The following is a 17,585-nucleotide window of genomic DNA, read 5'->3' as shown; positions in this document are numbered from 1 at the left end:
CGCTGGGTTCAGTGACAAGGGGGACATCTTTATGAAATCCTAATGGTGTTTTCCAGATTGCCCATGCAGGACTGGGTCTGTCTGGGGAGATGAGAGCTGGGCTCAGAACTATGAGGAATATTTCTCCCTCCGCATCTGGGTGCCCCCTGCCAGCTGGCCTTGTTCCTCTCCCTCTTGGCCAAGAGCAGTTTTCATTCCTCAGAGGCCACGGCTGCCTGGAGCAACTGGGGCCCCTCTTCTGGCTCCATCCTAGCCCCCCAGAGAGACCAAACTGCTGTGTCCCTCCCTCTCCTGCCTGTCCCAAATCCCAGTGTTCAAGAGCGGTAACGACTGGCCCAAATGGGGTCACAGGTCCATCTTGAGTCTAATTACCCCCAGCTGGGGTGGAGTCACACAGTACCATCCCGCACCCTCCCTCGGGGAGGTGGACAAAGGAGTTGCTATAGAAAGGAGGGGTTTTCTCCTCCTAGGCTCTGCAGACCTTCCCAGAAGTGGCTGAGGCCAGGGACCTACCTCTGCATCCACCTCCTACCTGCTCCCCTTTCCCCACCACCACCCTGGTCAAATGTCCATAAAGACCCTTTTAAAAAAATATTTCACCAGCTCTAGATCTCAGGCAATGTGTAATTCATCAGCTAAAGCCCTAGCCCATCAATGGAATTAATACTTTCACCCTTCTCTTTATCATTGTTACTGTCTAGCATTATTGAAGTCTTCCTATATTTCAGGCACTGGGTGTAGCCCTTTACACAAATTGCTTCTTTTAACCTTCACAGCAACACCGTGAAGCAGATACCATAATTATCCTTACTTTATGGAATTAGAAGCTGAGGCCCAGAAAGGTGAAGCAACCCGCTGACCATCCCTGTGGGTTGGCAGGGCTGGCATTGAAGCCCTCTGAACCAGCGGGCTCAGCTCTGTGCTGGAGGCTGCCGGGCACAGAGCTGTGGGGTTCTGCTTAGTTGGCGAGGCTTTTCCGGACACAACAAAGTCACGGACAGGACTGACTGACTGCACAGCTGCGGGCTGGCCGGAAGAGATCACAAGTGGAGCTCAGAGAGGTCCTGATCAATGAGGAAAGGTTTCCTGGAAGGTGGAACGTGAGCTTCAGAGGACAACTGAGACTAGGGCAGTGGAACAGAGGCATTTGAGAGAGAGACCTGCATCGGGTGGGCCCGTGTGAGGACGGCTGGGAGGCGGCCAGGCTGGCCGCAGAGCAGCCTCAAGGACAGACACTGGGGCAGGTGGGCAGGCTCCGGGCTCCAGCCAGCTCTGCTTCCAGATGCGCCCCTGCAGCCCAGTGCAGCTAAGCATGCATGGCTGCGACTAGCATTTGTTGAACAGTAAGTAAAGGCAACCCAGAGTGAGAGGAAGGTGGTACAAGCTACGGCTGAGGGAGACCAAGTCCTCTTGCAGGTCCTTTATTTGGGTCATGTACCTGCAGTGTCTCTCCAAGTAGGTCCTCCCAAGTCAGTAATGTCGGCAAGGATTGCTCCTCCTCTTTCCCAGATGATGAAGCCAAAGTGCAGAGAGTGAAGCAAGTTGTCACAGAGCATGTGGGGGCCCAAACTCCGTGCCCTTTATTACACATCCAGGCTTCCAACTAGGAGGATATGGCATCCGGTCCCATCTCTTCATGGCAAATAGATGGGGAGACAAATGACAGACTGTATTTTCTTGGGCTCCAAAATCACTGCAGATGGTGACTGCAGCCATGAAATTAAAAGACGCTTGCTCCTTGGAAGAAAAGCTATGACAAACCTAGACAGTGTACTAAAAAGCAGAGATATTACTTTGCCAGCAAAGGTCCATGTAGTCAAAGCCATGGTTTTTGCATGTATGGATGTGAGAGTTGGACCATGAAGAAGGCTGAGCACTGAAGAATTGATGCTTTTGAACGGTGGTGTTGGAGAAGACTCTTGAGAGTCCCTGGGACTGCAAGGAGATCCAACCAGTCCATTCTAAAGGAGATCAGTCCTGAATATTCATTGGAAGGACTGATGCTGAAGCTGACACTCCAGTACTTTGGCCACCTGATGTGAAGAGCTGACTCAATGGAAAAGACCCTGTTGCTGGGAAAGATTGAGGGCAGGAGAAGGGAATAAGAGGGGGATTAATAATTAATAATTATTAATAATAAGGGATTGAGGGCAGGAGACAGAGAATAAGATGGTTGGATGGCATCATAGACTCAATGAACATGAGTTTGGGCAAACTCCAGGAGATGGTGAAGGACAGGGAAGCCTGGTCTACTGCAGTCCATAGGGTTGCAGAGAGTCGGACAGGACTGAGTGACTCAACAACAGCAACAACAATCAGGAGGGGGTTTGAGAAAACCTGGGGACAGTTTCCCAGTGTCTGCACAAATCATGAAATGCTAAACCACTGGCATTTAGAGACAGGGGGAAGTGTTCTGGACCCGCAGCAAGCAGGGGTTGATGTTAGCTTTGTCACTTCCTAGGTGACCCTGGGCTAGTCGCTATCTTCCCTGTGAGGACAACGGCTGGGCCTCCAAGGGCCCTTGTGAGAATTAAGGGAGTCGATCCATACACACAACGCAGTCAATAACTGTAAACTATTATTTATGACCATCACAAGTTGCTTAAGCTTTGAGCCTTGGTTTTCTCAGCCATGAGATGGGGGTAAACGTTCCAAAGGGATCCTAAACACAACAGGTGGGCAGACAAATGAGACAGCACACCCAGGTCCCATCCCAGCGTCTGGCTGGACGCACATTTCTTCCATCCGCCTGCACCCCTCCGCTGTGTCAGACTTTCTCTTCTAGCATACATGACACGCCACGCGAAGAAAAGCACCGCTTGAGAACTTGAACGTACAAGCCTGAGCTCAGGAGGCTTAACGCATGTTCCCACCCCGACCTGGTGAGAAAGCCTGTGCGGACGTCAGGGTGAAATGGCCTGAGTGGGTGCACGGGTACCAGAGGGATCATGCTGGATTCAGCTTCCAAGATTCCCCTCGGGGCCTGGGACTGGGGCAGAGGTGCCAGGTCTGCCTGCGAATTTGGGTGGTTGGGGTGCTTCTGCCCAGAGAGCTTTTTGGTTGGGGGTGGGTTGACCAGGGGTAGGGCAGAAAATTCTGGGTGTAAGGCAAAGACAATGTCCTCTCCCCAAGACTGAGCCACAGATCTGAGTTCCCTTTTTCTTTTCCTTTTAAATAAACTACCAGTTTACTAAGTTTCAGGCACTGTACCACGCAGTTTACCTGAATCACAGCCACAGCTCTCTGTGCAGCCTTGGGCAGATCTCTTAACCTCTCTGAGCTTCGGTCTCATCTGCTGCTGCCGCTGCTGTTTAGTCACTCAGTCGTGTCCTACTCTCTGCGACCCCATGGACTGCAGCCTGCCAGGCTCCTCTGTCCGTGGCATTTTCCAGGCAAGAATACTCGAGGGCGTTGTCATTTTCTTCCCCAGAGGACCTTCCCAATGCAGCGATCGAACTCACGTCTCCTGGATTGGCAGGCAGGTTTTTTACTTCTGAGCCACCAGGAGAGCCCTCCTCATCCGTGAAATGGGCTTAATATGATGTCTGCCTCCTAGGGTTGTGATGAGGGTTAAATGAGTTATACATATGGTCTTAGTGATTAGATTTTGGTGTTTTTAAGTACATTCCTCAATTTAATCTTCATAATGATCTTGAAAGAGTAAAACAATTGTCTTCTTTCTCACCTTACCCCAGTTTTTTTAATTTGATGTGTTTTGTTTTGTTGGGGAGAGAGAAATGAAAATTGAGAGGTTCAATTTGTGGTTCCTGAGTGTTGACCGGACTGCGGACCAGCACATGGCAGACGTGTGGTAAACAAAGCTCCCCGGGGAGTCCAGGATGGGCCCGAGGACACGAGATGTGTTTGCAGTTGGGTGCAGCATCCCAGGTGGTCTGAAAGTGAGAAGCTGGGCTAGATGATCTGGCAAAGGCCCCACAAGGGAAGGATTTGACTGTTGGCATCATTTTCACAAAGAGCACTTCCACTGGTGGGTGGATTCTAACCCACTCTCCAAGGCTCCTTGGGGCTTGGGAGGGGTGGGGAGTGGGGGTGTGGTTCTAGCCTGGCCCTCTCTCTGAGGAGGAGGGCTGCAAGGGACTGTTTGGAGCAAGATCTTCTAAGCAGCCTTTTGCAGGCCACCCTGCCCCCATCATGGCTTCCTTTCCCAAAGCCACCCAAGCTATTTCATCAGCTCTTGTGCACTCTGGAAGGTCTCACCAAGGATCAGGGACATGGCCCCCTTTGGCTCCACAAAGACTTCCTTTCCAGGACCCTGTCTCTGCCCTCTGCTGCCACTGGGCATTTGGAGAGCCTTGGGCAAACTTCAGGAGCTGCCGAAGCATTGGTTCTTTTGCTCATTTTATTAATAAATGTGCACTGATGCCAACAGCATGGAGACGGATGCCTGGGAACAGGAATGCGAGCTTGCTCTGGGGAGCTTTCTGGCTGGATCACGGTGGCAAGAGTGACAGACAGGGATTGGGGCGGGGTGGGGAGGGGGGAGGCAGGCAGCCTGATAGCCCAATTTAGGGCAACTGGGGGCATCCAAGGACTGCTGGAGTTTGTGAAGACCTTTTTGGGAAAAGGAGAGCTTGGAGGGACCTGATGGGAAGGAGCCTGGTGCCCTGACCCTCCAGCCAGAGGACCTGGAGCTGCTTGGGGCTGGAAGCCTGGCTTAGCCCAGCTGCAGGCAGCTGGACTCATTTTCCCCTGTGTCTGCTGGACTCTGGGTGTGTAATGAGGGGCAGGGGAGATGGCAGCAGTGCTGTACCTGTGGAGGAGCTTAAGCCCCGAAGGCACGAGAAAGGCAGGGAGGCAAATTTCCCAGAGGGGCTACTGGACTGATGCTGGACTCCAAGGGCAGGAGGAAGGGATGTGGAACGAAGGGCGTGGGGCCTGACACACAGCAGACCCTCTGTACTCACAGCGCAGCATCACCAGCACCTTTCCAGGATGCTATAAACAGTCAGCCCTGGCGTGGCTGATAAGGTCAGGCCAGAGAAGTGGGTCTTGGTATAGAGGTAGCCAGCAGGCAAACCTCACAGGGGCAAGCTCCCAGTCTCCAGGGCTCCAGCCCCATGTACAACCATCAGAAGCACCCTCTCCTTCAGCCAGGATATGTGTTCACTTCTATTACTGGCCAGTGAATAAATAAGCAGAAAGACTTGCCAGGATCTGCCGTTTACCCTTTAAGGGAATGAACTTCTATTTCATTTAGGGAGTTAAAAAAAAAATCCCTTCCAGATGAAATCCTCACATCACAGTCCAGGCGTGTCCATCAAGCTTGCTCATGCCCCTGACACAGCAAAAAGTTTTGATCACACCTACTGAATATCTCTCTTCATTTATAAGTAACAATCATGTATTACTATACTCATGTAGGCTGAATGTTATTGAACAGGCACAAAAATATAAATTGAAAGTGCAATTCAATTAAATCAGATTACAATAATATTTTTAATGTTTTAATAAGTGTGACTGGTTTTACGCCACCATTCGCTAAGATCACAAACCAAAAATCGACATTTAAAGTTGGAATCCATGGCTCAGTGGGTAAAGACCCATCCTGCAATGCAGGAGATGAGGAGACGCAGGTTTGATCCCTGGGTGGGGAAGATCCCCTGGAGAAGGAAATGGTAACCCACTCCAGTATTCTTGCCTGGAAAACCCCATGGACAGAGGAGCCTGGCAGGCTGCAGTCCACGGGATTGGACACAACAAAGCCCACAGGCGCAGTCATAGTGCTGGATATAAATTCTTACTGCAAATTGTCTCCCCACTCATATCTGGACTTTGGGGACCACTCTCTTATTAGACCCAGCTGGATCATCACGATGCTTGCTCCTCCGTGCCTGTCAGAGTGGATGCTGGGAGGCAAAGGGCCCACACCAGGCCTCATTCTGGATTCGAGCGCTTGCATTCTATTCAAGGTTTCTTTCATTTTTTGTTCTTCCTTTATGCTTTCAAGTTCTCCTTCCACTTGGTGAAAAATCAGTCGGAGAGTATTCTAATCTAGCGATTTGTTGAACCGGTCTCCAATGAAGAGAAAATTCTTCAAAATGCAGACAGCAAAGAAAAAGGCCGGGCTGCCAGCCCAATCTTTTCTGCAGTAACATTTGACATAGAGACCAAATATGGACATCACCGTGAATCCATAAATACTGGTAAAACGAAATTCTCCTCCCGCCCCTTTTTGGATTAAATGGAAATAGAAATATCAGTTTTGAATATCCCTTTCTCCTCAGTGAACTCCCTTGCACATCTCCCTGGGGTGTTTGCACCCCACTTTGGAGACCTCTGTGTCAGATTCCTAGCCGTCACAAACAGGAGCCGGCGGGAGCTCAGGAATATGCGGGAAATGTGGGTTTGGTCAAGTCACTGCCCTTCCTTGCTTCTCACGGCTTCCCAGGGGTCTTGCGGAGAAAGTAAAACTTAACTGGGTCTGGCTGCTTTTCCCACCTCACCCACAGCCCCACTTCCGGATTCTGCCTCACTTTGCCTCCATCGTGAGGGCCTCCTGGAGTCCCTTCACCCCGTCACCTGCCTCCGCGGAAGACAACAGGTGGCTGGCTCCCTCTCACCCTCAGGTCTCAGTTCTAAGATCACACCTTTAAGAGGCCAGGGTCAGCCCCTCACCTAGAGATTATTAACCATCCCTCCCCTCTGCAAGTATCCTCTGTCTCCACACTCCTTCACAACCTCCAGAGCACCCATCACATTTTGTCACTATGCAAATCCGTTTGCAGACTTTGCTGTCTCTTCTACCAGAGGATAAACTTAGGGGACCACGGGGGAGCCCCCAGGTTTGCCTTTTTCACTGCTGTGTGCTTGGAGCCCACCACGGTCCCTGCCACACTGTAGGGGCTCACTAAGTGAATGAATAATGAAATGAATGAATCTGGTCTGGGTGGATCTACAAAGGTTATCTGGATCAGGCTCGTCTCTTGGCCGCCAGAAGCTCCACAATATGGGAACCAGCTCCCCATCTCTGGCCTCAGGCTTCTCCAGCCTTGCTTATATCAGGGAGGCCAGATGTCCGCGGACCTGTCCATGGGGCTCAGAGAAAGCTTGGAGCGGCTCTCCAGGGCCGGCAGAGGCTTTGAAGAGCGAGATGTCAGCTGCCCTCCTTCGAGGGCCAAGAAACCAGAGTATCAGAGAAGGGGCAGGGTTGTAGCTAAAGACACACAGCAATGTCGGGATGGGGAGCACTTCCAGGTGAAGAGATAGTTGGTGTTTCCTTGGCTCGAAGGACTGTGGCACTCGGGAAGTGTATGGTCACGGAGGACAGTGGCGTCATCGCCTGGGCGGGGCCCTACAAGGGACAGGGTTTGAGGCCTGACATCGCCCTCCCTGGGGACTGGTGTCTGTGCTCACATGACTCTCCTGGGACCCTTGTGGGATATCCCTACCGCCTGGTCAGGGAGGCAGAGAAGAGGTGCAGAGGGGGGTCTAGGCTCACGCAGGCTGTCAACAGTAGAGCCAAGACCACAGCTGGGCTTCTCCGCAGGTGCAAGGTGACGGCCCTTCCCCTCCCCACCTCCAACTCCTCTTTCTGAGCCAGCGCTGTGAGTTGCATTGCCCTGGAGCCTGCTTTTCCTCCGCACACAGGGGAGGGACAGTCGCCAGCCTCATCTGCTTCTCCTACTCACCGCTTGCCTCTGAAAAAGAAGGAAATTTGACCCTCTAGGAAACTTTGGAGAGAAAACAGAAAATTTCTCTTTTCAAGAAAGAGACCCAAAAAGACCCTGTTTCACCAGATTCCTTGTTAGCATCTGGGATAGAGAAGCTCGCATATATTTTAAAGAAAACTTGAAGCCCACAAGGTAGAACCTGGTGGGAACCATTTGTAAACATCGTTCCCTCTTTGGGTATCAATTACTCCTTTACCATGAAGGGAAATGGCCTTTATCACCCAAAGCTAACAGCACAGGCCTCCATGTCAGATATCTAGGCTCCAAGGAACGTTCCTCAAAAGTGGAAGCTGGATTTGCGTCTGGAAAGACCTGCAGGAGGAAAAGTTTGAGCAAACACACAGATGGGCAGGTCAGGGCCAGGTCTGGAGAGGCAGCCAGGGCCTGATCACAGGGTAGGGAGGAGGGCAGAGGGAGGGGGATGAGGAGGCCGTCGGAAGGGAAGAGGGCGGTGTAACAGGAAGAGTCTCAAATCTTGACCCTGGGTTCCACTCCAGGCTCTGCCACTGACTTGCTGGGGGAGGTGGGGTGGGGTCTCTGCCCTTTTCCAGGCCTCAGTTTCCCAACTGGCAAAACCGGTTGGGACAGGTTTAGACTTGTTGTTCAGTTGCCAAGTCCTGTTGGACTCTTCGAGACCCTGTGGACTGCAGCACATCAGGCGTCCCTGTCCTTCACCATCTCCTGGAGTTTGCCCAAATTCATGTCCATTGCATCAGTGATGCCATCCAACCATCTCATCCTCTGTTGCCCCCTTCTCCTTCTGCCCTCAATCTTTCCCAGCATCGGGGTCTTTTCCAGTGAGTTGGCTGGTTGTATCAGGTGGCCAAAGTGTTGGAGCTTCAGCTTCAGCATCAGTCCTTCCAGTGAGCACGCAGGGGGATTTCCTTTAAGATGGACTGGTTGGATCTCACTGAGACGAAGTGAGCCCTAAGCTGCCTGGGCCAGAGGTGGCTCTGACAGCCCCTCCCCTCCCCTCCCGCTCCGTCCTGGCTCCAGCTGAAGCTGCCCACATCACAGGACTTCTCAGGCCCCTCCCAGCAGCAGCTTGCGGTGGCCCCCGCTCATCTCTTTGAACCCACATCTTCCTGGCTGCGGTCGCCATGAATGGCCTGTGGGAGCCTCCTCTCCCTGGAAGAGAGGACTTTGTGACTTGGCAGGAGCGAGGGGGGCAGGTCGGGCCTCTGCCCGCCCCCTCCCCCGCCAGCGGCCCCCTGGCCATCTGTTCTTCAGGCTGGGTCCCAGCAGAAAGGCCATTCAGCGCTCCCTGCCTCCCCCGCCCCGGCCCAGGCCTCAGCAGATGGTCGGCTGTCACCCCTCTCTGGAGGCTGGGGAAGCCTTGAGGCCCAGCTGGAAGCTGGGGGTTGGTGGGATCTGCCCTCTCTTTTAGAAGTGGTCAGGGCCTGCCAGGTCCTGGGCCCCAAACTCACTGGGCCTCTGTGCCAGACTCACGCCCTTTTCACCTCCCACTGCCCAGGCAGCCCCACCTCTGAGCACCCAGAGAGGCACCGTGAGGGTGTGAACACCCTTCAGACACGCCCAGCCCCGGGCCAATCCCCTAGGCTTGCACCACAGACGCCAGCCACCCGCTGAGGCCACACAGTTCCTCAGAATTACAGAACTTGAATCTCTGGCTCCTGGTGAGCGCTCACCGCCTCCCGGCTGTGGTCCTCAGTCTGCGGTCCTCAGTCTGCCTGGGCCTCAGGGTGACTTGGGGTGGGGAGGGGTGGCTGGATTCTGACCCGGAAGGTCCAGGGAGGGCCCTGTGAATCTGCATTCTTTTCATCGGGGGTGCTGGGTCTTCATTGCTGTGTGTGGCCTTTCTCTGGCTGAGGCAAGTGGGGGCTGCTGTGCCTCCGTTAGTTGCAGAGGACAGGCTCTAGGGTGTGAGAGCCTCACTGGTTGTGGTGCACAGGTTTAGCTGCCCTGAAGCACGTGGGAGCTTCCTGGACCAGGGATCGAACCTGTGTCCCCTGCATCGAATTCTTAACCACTGGGCCACCGGGGAGTCCGGAATCTGCACTCTTGGTAAACCTTCCAGGTGATTCCCTGCAGGCCTCACAGGCCTCCTTGCTGCCCTCTCTGTTTATTTTTAGCCTGAATGGCAGTTAAAGTTTTGTGACACAGGCAAGTCACCATTCCCAATTCACAGCGAAAGAAACCTCGGCCCCCAAAGACAGGGGATTTCACAAAGTAAACCTCACACAGGAAGGTCCTGCCAGAGGCTGGTCTGGTACCGACACTGCTGGCTTCTTAGTTAGTGGCTCTTGGACCACAGTCCCCTGCCATCTCCCCAGCAGGGATGGCCCTGAGACCCTCCTGCCACTTCTCCCCTCCCCACACTTAAAACACTTAAAGCAAGTCCTGAAAAGATGATAGCATCTCCCTCTATCCCCAGGGAAACTCTAAATAAAACATGAAACTCTAAAGTAATTGTAAGGAAATCCCATGATGACAATAGTACCTTGCATTTAAAAAAATATTATTAAATCCTCTAAAAACACCTCCCCTCATTTTATGGCCCTCCTTCTATGGTGCCCAGAGCAATATCTCCACTTCTAAGAGATAACTCATTGTCCCAGGGGCCCTTTCCAACCTGGGGGTCTGAGCGAGGGGCCAGCTTGCCACTGAGAGCCGCCCTCTCTTCACTGAGCCTCATCCTCCCCTTTTCTCCTCCAGTTCCACCCAATTTCCTCCCCACAAAGCTGGAATCCACTCGACATCGATATCAGATGGGCCCTGGCAGGGCAGACTCTCATTGGTGGGTTCTTGAAATATCTGCCTCTCATCTCCCTTCATCAGCCTTCTCTTTCTGCGGGGCCTTGAGGGAAGGTCCAGGCTCCCTCCTCACCCCTTTGGAGAAGCAGTTCCTCCTTAATCATCTTCAGAGAGGAGAGAGAGGGCAGCCCTCCCAGGGATGGGAGCCCCTGACACTGCCCTCTTTCGGGACCACTGGTGTTAGCTGGTTGGAGAATGGAGAAACTGAGAGGGACTTTGGGGGGCTAAGAAAGCCATGCTGTGTGCCCTTGAATAGGCTCTCTGAACCTTACTAACCTAGAATAGGAACTATAATCTAATCCTACCTTACACAGTTATCCAAAGGTGGAAGGAGATAGTACACAAAGACACACACACACACACACACACACACACACACACGGCATTGAGCACAGAGCCTGACTCACATTCAGCGTTCAACACACTGTCCTTATCATTGCTGTGAGCTAGAGTGACATCAGAAGGAAGAGCACTGCAGGAGTCAGGCACCTGCATTCTAGCCTGGGCTCCGCCACGAATGGGTAAGCCGTTTTGAGCAATTCCCACAGCCTTCCTGGGCCTCAGTTTGCCCACCTGTAAAATGAGAGAGTGGGGCCAAAGAGGTGTCCAGCCTCTTCCAGGGCTGGCTCTCCATCACTGCACCGCTTTCCATAGCTCCCATTCGCCCTTCCCTGCTCAGTTAAATGTCACCGTTTCTAGGTAGCCTTTCCAAAGTCCTAACTCACAAGCCTTTCCGGCAGCCCCGACCCCAGCACCGCATTCCTCCCGCTGGCCCCGGGTAAGCGGATCACATCCCCTGACCAGTTCCATACCCGGCTATGTGCGCCACCTTGACCTCTGACCTTCAGCCTCAGGGAGAGTCATGAGATGGAGCAACCCCTTGTCCCTTCCTCTGGGCCGGTATTCCCTCCGCTCCACAGACGCAGACACAGAGGTTGGGGTATTAAACAGCCCAAGTGGCACGACTCAGGGAGCCTGGGAGACCCAGCGCCTCCCCCTGATGTGCTGTAGTGACTCAGGGCTCTGGCAATCATTACAGGAGCGATTACTCCTCAAATTGGGTATTTTTCACTGTTGACGCCACCGCTGTCGATTGGGATTTCTTTTTTTTTCTTTTCAGTTTGCATTCTCCAGGGCGGGGGAGGGACTGAGTGTGAAGCAAGGCAGAAGGAAAAGAAAGAGAAAGCTGGACTGAGCAGAGAGGTCAGGGTGGCTGAGGGCTGCCCTGGTCCCTGGTGGGGGGAGGGGGAGAGGAGGGGGAGGGGGAGGGGAGGGCAGGTTGGGGGGAGTCGTTCAAAAGCTCGCTGCACCCACTGGCGGTCAGGCTCCTTGGACTCCAAGGGTTATGCTCTGGGCCAGGGAGCTGGATGTGTATTGGAGGGGGGCTGCCAAGACCAAGACCACCCCTGCTCTCACAGACATCCCCCCGCCCCCGACACATACTCCCTACACTCCTCAGACACCCACTACGTGCCGACCCTGGGCTAGGCACACAGATACGCCAGTCAACTGGACACAGCCCTACCCGGAATTAGCCCTCAGCTGGCCCTGGACACTCCGAACCTAACTCTCAAGTCCACCAGGGTGTCTGGAGAAAGTTGCTGGGGTCACCTGCATTCTAACCTGGGCTCTGCCACTAATGGGTAAGCCGTTTTGAGCAATTCCCACAGCCTTCCTGGGCCTCAGTTTGCCCACCTGTAAAATGAGAGCGTGGGGCCAGAAGAGGTCTCCAGCCCCTTCCTGGGTTGGCTCTCCATCACTGCACCACTTTCCATAGCTCCCATTCGTCCTTCCGGGCTCAGTTAAATGTCACTGGGAAGGCTTCTGGGAAGCGTTTCCCAAGAGCCCTAACTCACGAGCCTTTCCAGCAGCCCCAACCCTGCTTTGGGGAGGGTCATTGGGAGCCCAACCTGGGACTAGAGTATGGGAGATGCAGGTGAGTGGCCAGGAAAGAATTCCAAGAGGAAATGAGCTGAGCTAAGAGCGGCTAAGTGAAGACTGGGCGTGGTGGCGGAAGAGCATTCCCGCGGAGGAACACACACAGGATGGAGCCAGACCGCAGGACCCGGAAGAGGGCAACCGGGAGAAGCATCTGCTCGGATGTCTGTCTCCCCCATCGGATCACAAGCTTCTCTGTGGCAAAAATCACTTGTTTCATGTATGTATATTCTCATATTCTTTTTAGCTCAAACATTAGAAGTTCATCTAACAATCTCGCAAAATGAAGTGACAGGTCTATGACGGCCTTTACCCTCGGGCTGTTGGGTAGTGCTGCATATAGGCTGTGCAACGCAACATTCCCGGCGCAATAGGATAGGATTAATATCTGGCGCTTCTGCTCTACACTATTATTTATTAGTAATTATTCTCAATCCCTCTATCAATCTCCCCACCCCCCTCTCTCTCTCTTATGTAATATGTACAGAATAAGGTGCTAGGAATGCAATGGTGAGTTAAACAAATCAAGTTTCTATTGGCAAGGAGGGTATATTTATTGGAGGCAAATGAAACAGATACATTTAAAAATGGAAAGGTAATCTTAGATGGTGACACCTGCTGTAAGGGTAGAGAACAGATGGACCAGTTGGGTGATAGGGGTCAACTGTGGTATGGTGACTGAGTAGGCTCTCTGAGATGACCTTTCAGTTGACGCCAGGGTTGAAAGAGAGAGAGCGAGGCTGCCATGGGAAGGCCTTATGGGAACAGCATTCCAGGTAGAGGGAACAGCATGTACCAAGGGCCCAAAGTAGAAATAAGTTCAGTGGATACAAGAACTGGGAAGGTGGTTGGGGAATTCCCTGGTGGTCCAGTGGTTAGGACTTTGGCACTTTCACTGCTGAGGGCCCGAGTTCAATCCCTGGTCAGGGAGCTAAGATCTTGCAAGCTGCACTGTATCGCCAAAAAGAAAGACAGAACTGGGAAGGTGAACACCGTGTGGCTGGTGCAAGGGAATGAGAGGAGGAGGGCAGAGGACGGAGGGCCAAGATGCTACAGGGACGAGTCCTGATTTTACCCAAAGCAGCAGGGGGGGCCATGTCTCATCTTCTCCAATCAACTTTTTCAAAGCTCTCCTGGACTGCTGAGTGGATGGCAAGTTGGAGAAGGCAAAGCCACGCGCTGGAGGAGGACAGACAGCAACTGAGGAGAGAGATGACAGTGACTTGGGTTACAGCTGGGGAGACGGGTAGGCGCTGGAGCTGCAGTGAGGCGACATAGAGACAGGCACTCTTTGAGTAATTAACACCACCAGCCACAATAAGGTGGCTCATGAGCACAAAGCACTTTCCCGGCGCCCCTTTTCTCACCTTGGCAGGGACAAGGCCCTCACAATAGGCCCGTTTTCAGCTGTGTAGACTTGAGGCTCAGAGAAATGAAAAGTCCTGCTCTTCAAATCCTCATGGCCTGGAGGGGACCCCCAGGAACTCTCTCCCTGCCCCAGGACCCCACTGATGCCTCCTCTCCCATAGCCCTACCTGGGGCCAGTGTCCTTCCCCACCTCTGGAGTGCAGCAGCAGCCAGGCAGAGTGGGCTACTGTTTACTGCCTTGGGCTGAAAATATATTTTAGCAATTGGCAAAACACAAGGCGCAGCAGCTCAACACGCTTAGATTGGCAAATGCACACTGTGCCCTTCTCTTAATACAAGGATATAAAACAATAATTTATTCTTACTCAGAAACCAGAACACTTCCTTCTGCCAAAGTCTTCCTGCAGCCCCTTCCTTCAGCCACACCCCAACAGAGGGGCTCCCAGAATGCCCCTGGGGTTGGGGGAGTGGGCAAATCTTGGGAGCTAGAGTGGAGGGGCACACATATTATTGAGCACCTGCTGTATGCTGGGCCTTCAGTATTTCTCATCTAATTGCCAAAATAATCCTGTAAAAGGGAGGCTAAGGTTCGAAGCCAGGCTGTGTCCCTTACCAGCTGGTGATTTGGGGGAGTTGACTTATCTGTATGCGCTTCCCAGGTGGCGCTAATAGTAAAGAACCCACCTGCCAATGCAGGAGACGCTGTTCGATTCCTGGGTCAGGAAGATCCCCTGGAGGAGGGCTTGACAGCCCAGTGCAGTATTCTTACCTGAAAAATCCCATGGACAGAGGAGGCTGGCAGGCAGGTGCAGTTACCAGGTGCTGCCAGGGCTGGAAGAGGCAGCCTTGAAGGCTTCCTGGTACGTGTGATGGAGGGAGCACGGGGGAGGTGCTGGGAAGGAACCCTCAGGAATGAGACTGCCAGTTGGGTGGAAGAAGGGTGCTCCTGGAGGAAAGCCCAGCTAGGAGGGCTGGAGGGCTGAAGCACTGGAGTGTTTGGGGGTCTGGCAGGGTGACTTCTCAGGATCTGGGCTGGTGGGGAGTGTGGGGGCTGGGCAGGTGTGCTGATCCCCACTCACCCAACCAGGCAACAGCGCAGCCTTGGCACCATCTGCTCGGTGAACACCAGCGCTTCCCAAGCCAGACCCCTTCCCCAGACCCGAACGGGGAGATCCACACTGTCTCCAGCATCCTGGTGCTCGGACCCTAAATGAGGAAACAGAGGTAACAACTGATCCACGGTGGTTATAAAGACCTCTTGCAGGGTACCAGGGGAAAACCGTGGGTTTGGGAGTTGACAGATCGGCGGGCTGGAATTTCTGGGGCGCGAAGCCGGCCCTCTCTGGGACTGATTCCCATCTGTAAAACGGGCCATGTCACAGACGGTTGATAGGTAAGGCACGGGTTTTGCACCCACAGGTTGCCCAGCGTGTCATCTTTTCTCTCTCTACCTGACTCCAGTGAGGACTGGACAAAGACAGCAGCAGCGGCAGTGAGTGGGGGGACGGGAGACCGTGGTTCAGCCTGCCGGGGTGGGGCGGGGGGCAGGGAGACTGGGGATCTGCTTCTGGGGGCCCCCACCCCAGGAGCGGCAGGCTGCACCCAGCCACGCAGGGGTTAACCCGCCTCGTGGGTGGGCTAATCCGCCTCGTGGCTCGGGCGTGGGAGGAGGAGCGCGTGGGGTGAGGACTCCTCGGCAGGTGCTCCCTCCACCCGCTCGCCGCCGGCCCGGGGTCCCCGCGCCCCTGAGCGGAGCCTCCCAGTCGACCGAGTCCCCCGTCCCCCAAGTACCGGCGGCGGCCGCGGGTGCCCAGAGCCTCGGGCACGCCCAGCCCTGCGCTCCTCCTCCGAGCAATTACATAATGGTGCCTCCGGCGCGGTGCGCGGCGGCTAGGCCGCCTTTGTTATTGCGACCCGCCTCGGCAGCGCCCTGCGAGTATTAATAAACCGATCCCGCAACACGCCAGGCTGGGCTGTATTTATGTGAATTTGGGCGGGAGCACCTCCGAAAGAATAATAAACACGGCCCGCCCCCTCCCCTGGGAAGGAGGGCAGCTGGCTTCCCCGCTCCCACCCCCAGTCCCTCGGCTCTGAGCCCCTCTGCCTCCTCGCCTTGGCCAGCAGTCTATACCCAAGAAAGGAAAGGGAAAAAAAAAAAAAAGCACACACACAGGACCGAAGACTATGGGTCTCAGGCCCATCTTTTCCACTTGCCTGGTGGGTGATAATCTGGCAAGGGGGACTCATTACTCTTACCTGTAGAATGGGCCGAATAATAGCCAAGTGTCCGTTTAAATGAGAGCGTCTAGGAACTTACTCTGCTTTGTAAACTCTGAAGCCAAGTTCTTCAACTTTAGCTTCATCAGAATTGCAGGGAGGACTGGTTGAAATGCAGATTGCTGGCCCAGCAACTCTTGTCTCTTCAGAGTTTCCATTCTGTGTAATCTGAGGTGAGACCAAGACTTTGCATTTCTAACCCGTTTCCTGTAACCATGCTTTGAGAACCACTTCTCAAAAGCCATTTATGAATTACTGTTATAAATGTAAACGTATGCCCTTACTCCAGACTCGCATGACTGCACTGGAGATGTCTGCACCCGTGCTAAGTTGCTTCAGTTGTGTCCAACTCTTCGCAACCCCATGGATGTAGCCCACCAGACCCCTGTGTCCATGGGATTCTCCAAGCAAGAACACTGGAGTGGGCTGCCATTTCCTCCTCCAGGGATTTTCCCCACCCAGGGATCAAACCCTTGTCTCTTATATCTACCTTCATTGGCTGGTTGCTTCTTTACTAGGGCCACCTGGGAAGCCCAACACTGGGGATAGCGCGGGGCCAAGGGTCTGCTCAGCCTTGCAGGAGACTCAACCATCTGTGCCCTGGTCAGCCTCACAGCCAGAGCCATCTGCAGCACTCGGCCTGGGGTTCCAATCCTGACCTCATTGCTTCCTGGGGTGCGGCCTTGGGCAAGTTATGTAACTCAACGGGCCTCAGTTTCCACATCTATAGAATGGGGCTAATACTGGGTACCAACCTCATAACATTTGTTAAGATGTGTGTGTGTGTTAGTTGCTCAGTCATGTCCGACTCTTTGCGATCCCATGGGCTCTAGCCCGCTGGGCTCCTCTGTCCATGGGATTCTCCAGGTAAGAATACTGAAGTGGGTTGCCATTCCCTTCTCTCCAGAGAATCTTCCCAACCCAGGGATCAAACCAGTCTCCCGCATTGCAGGCAGATTCTTTGCCATCTGAGCCACCAGTGATCCTTTGTTATGATGAATACCTGTAAATCACCTAGATAGGCGTCTGAAAGCTATCTACTGAGATGCAGATAGAGCCCTCTGGGGTGTGGTACCCAAGTGGTCTCACAACCTCCTGGGCAGGAGGCAGGTGAGGTGCTGCTCATGGTCCTAGTTGGCTACCCAGGGACCAAGGTCCTGATCTCACAGCCCAGAGTGGCTGCTGTATGCTATCACTGTGAAGGGGTGCTGGGCGTCTCCCAAGCTGAAGATCCACTATCTGCTGTCCTTGACCCCATAGCAATTCTTTTTTCAGTCAGGCAGGGTTCAGAGCTTTCAGAGAGTCTGCACCCATCCTGAGGCTCTAATTTGATTTGCAGAAATATCAGCTGTACCCACAAGGAGTAGTCCTTGCTCCATTCTGTCTGAGTTTTGGAAGCTGCCTTCTTCACACCAGCACAGAAAAACAGGTGTCCTGGGCCCCATACAGCACCCACCCACCCTCTCCAGAAAGGGCTGGCTGGGGCTGGCCAGTCCCAAGGCTGAGCTGTTACCTCCTTCCTTTAGAAGGGCTGAG

At 53.6% G+C, this 17,585-nt stretch overlaps 1 long non-coding RNA gene across 3 annotated transcripts; it reads right to left on the bottom strand.

Annotated features, from left to right (window-relative positions):
• Positions 1-12,933: 12,933 nt before the first annotated feature.
• On the bottom strand, positions 12,934-17,036 carry LOC138420652 (uncharacterized). 3 transcript variants are annotated; one of them, XR_011249261.1, is made up of 5 exons: positions 16,090-17,036; positions 14,852-14,978; positions 14,457-14,541; positions 13,480-13,604; positions 12,934-13,355 (listed from the first exon to the last, which is right to left on the bottom strand). It is a non-coding gene; the product is annotated as an uncharacterized lncRNA (long non-coding RNA). The 3 variants fall into 3 exon arrangements; XR_011249263.1 differs by lacking the exon at positions 16,090-17,036 and adding an exon at positions 15,564-15,621; XR_011249262.1 differs by lacking the exon at positions 16,090-17,036 and adding an exon at positions 15,224-15,574.
• Positions 17,037-17,585: the final 549 nt, after the last annotated feature.

The sequence above is a fragment of the Ovis canadensis genome, chromosome 15 (assembly GCF_042477335.2).
Source record: "Ovis canadensis isolate MfBH-ARS-UI-01 breed Bighorn chromosome 15, ARS-UI_OviCan_v2, whole genome shotgun sequence".
In the NCBI taxonomy this organism is placed as follows: Eukaryota; Metazoa; Chordata; class Mammalia; order Artiodactyla; family Bovidae; genus Ovis; species Ovis canadensis.
The sequence above is the reverse complement of the archived record's forward strand: the minus strand, read 5'-3'. Positions and strand labels throughout refer to the sequence as shown.